Consider the following 2597-nt stretch of genomic DNA (forward strand, 5'->3'; position numbering starts at 1 on the left):
TTGTCAAAATGACAAATATTTTCAGTATTGTTGTTACTGGACCTCAACACTGGGTACTACCTGGTTCTGTGCTCGACGCAGAGGCTGAAGCTTCTTTTTTTTTTTAATTTTTTTAAGATTTTATTTTAGCGAAGAGAGAGAGAGAGAGAGAGAAGGGGGGAGAGGAGCAGGAAGCATCAACTCCCATACATGCCTTGACCAGGCAAGCTTGGGGCTTCAAACCGGTGACCTCAGCACTCCAGGCCTACGCTTAATCCACTGTGCCACTGCAGGTCAGGTTAAAACTTCTTTTTTATTAGAACACCCTCCCTCATAAGACTTTTTCCTGTTGCTCATCGCCCATCACCGCCAGTTTTCTTGAAAGGGCTATTCACACACACTCACGGTCCCCAACTGTCATTATCCCTTCCGGTAGTCTGCCATTTCTTACCCATCATTCCACTGAAAGTGCCCACTAAAGTCACCAGGAACTTTTGAATGACAAACTAATTTTCAGTCCTCTGTGAGAATTCAGAAGTTTGGTGAAACCTTCCCCTCTCTAATTATCTGTCTCATTTCTTTTTAAACTGTCAGAGCCCTGACCAGTGGCTCAGTGGATAGAGCATCAGCCCAGAGTATGGATGTCCCAGGTTCAATTCCCAGTCAGGACACATAGGAGAAGTGACCATCTGCTTCTCCTCCCCTCCCTGATCCCCCGCTCTTTCCCTCCAGCTGCCAATCACTCAATTAGTTTGAGCATCAGCCCCAGACGGGGTTGCTGGGTTGATCCTGGTCATAGTGCATGTAGGAGTTTGCCTCACCATCTCCCCTCTTCTTAACTAAAACAAACAAACAAACAAAATTATCAGCATGTATTATATAGTGTAACAGGGACACATTCAATTTTTATAAGGCCTGACACATACACATTTGGAAGCAAATTCTTTAAAAAAAAATAATACAAAGTTACACAGAGAAATTTCTAGAGCCCCTCCTGGGAATTCAAAGGAGCTGGCGCAAATGAGGGGCTCCAAAACTTAACTTCCTTAACTTTCCATTGAATCCTCTTTGAAGAAGGACAAACCAGTTTTTTTGTAACCATTGTCTATCAATAGACATGATGAATTTGCTGGCTTTTTGTCATTACATTTCGTATACAAAACTCTTCTGTGAACACATGTAGTTCTCCATGATAAAAAGAACAGGAATTGCTGAGTTCCAGGTCATGGGCCTTTTGACTTCTATTTGTTTTTGTTTTTGTTTTTGTTTTTACAGGGACAGAGAGAGGGATAGATAGGGACAGACAGACAGGAATGGAGAGAGATGAGAAGCATCAATCATCAGTTTTTTGTTGCAACACCTTAGTTGTTCATTGATTGCTTTCTCATATGTGCCTTGACCGCGGGCCTTCAGCAGACCGAGTAACCCCTTGCTTGAACCAGCGACCTTGGGTCCAAGCTGGTGAGCTTTTTGCTCAACCCAGATGAGCCCGCGCTCAAGCTGGCGACCTCGGGGTCTCGAACCTGGGTCCTCCGCATCCCAGTTCAACACTCTATCCACTGCGCCACCGCCTGATCAGGCTTTTTTTTTTTTTTTTTAATTCATTTTAGAGAGGAGAGGAAGAAACAGAGAGAGAGAGAGAGAGAGAGAGAGAGAGAGAAGAGACAGAGAGAGAAGGGGGGAGGAGCTGGAAGCATCAACTTCCATATGTGCCTTGACCAGGCAAGCCCAGAGTTTCAAACCGGCGACCTCAGCATTTCCAGGTCGACGCTTTATCCACTGCGCCACCACAGGTCAGGCTTGACTTCTATTTGGTAGTGTACTCCCAAATTGCCCTTCAAATAGGTGTCACTAAATCCCACGCCAACTAGCTGTGGTGGCGGAAATTTTCTCACATCCTCACCTGCTTTGGATATTATAATAACCTTTTTTTGTATTTTTACCAAGCTCATGAGAGAAATAAAAAGGCATTTCAGTGTTGTTTTAATTTACTGTATTGGTTTCTAGGGCTGTTGTAACCAAGTACCACCAACTCAGGCCTTTAAAAAAACAACAACAGCTATTTATTGTCTCACAGTTCTGGAGACTAGAAGACCAAAATCCATGTTTCCCAAGGCTTTGCTCCCTCTGAAATCTCTAGGGGGTGAGGGATTCTCCCTTCCCTCTTCCTAATTGCTGTGGTGCTGTCAGTCTTTGGTGCATCATTCCAATTCTTTGTCCTCACATGGCGTCCTCCCTGTGTCTCTGTCGTCTCATGGCCTTCACTGTATAAGGAGGACACCAGTCATTTTGAATTAAGGGCCCACCCTACTCAAGTATGACCTCATCTTAATTACTAACATCTGTGACAACCTTATTTCCGAATAAGGCCACATTTTGAGGTTTTGGGGTTAGGACTTCAACATACCTCCCCCACCTCCAACCCGAAGGGGGTGCACAGTTCCTGGAACTCCTGGAACACCAAGTCGATGTGTGGAGTGGACGGAGCAAGCTCCTATTCCATCTCCTAGTTCCAAAAATCCATTTAATATATTGTCTTCAGATAGAGGATGTATCAGATATTAAACTGATAAGAACAGATACTACACTTGATCTTAGCCAAATGGCCAAGAAGTGAT

The 2597-nt window shown here is 44.2% G+C and overlaps 1 non-coding gene across 1 annotated transcript; it reads right to left on the reverse strand.

The window, feature by feature from the left end:
• Positions 1-2406: 2406 nt before the first annotated feature.
• On the reverse strand, positions 2407-2597 carry LOC136390052 (U2 spliceosomal RNA). Its single transcript, XR_010748575.1, has one exon. It is a non-coding gene; the product is annotated as a U2 spliceosomal RNA (small nuclear RNA).

Source organism: Saccopteryx leptura, chromosome 1 (genome assembly GCF_036850995.1).
Source record: "Saccopteryx leptura isolate mSacLep1 chromosome 1, mSacLep1_pri_phased_curated, whole genome shotgun sequence".
In the NCBI taxonomy this organism is placed as follows: Eukaryota; Metazoa; Chordata; class Mammalia; order Chiroptera; family Emballonuridae; genus Saccopteryx; species Saccopteryx leptura.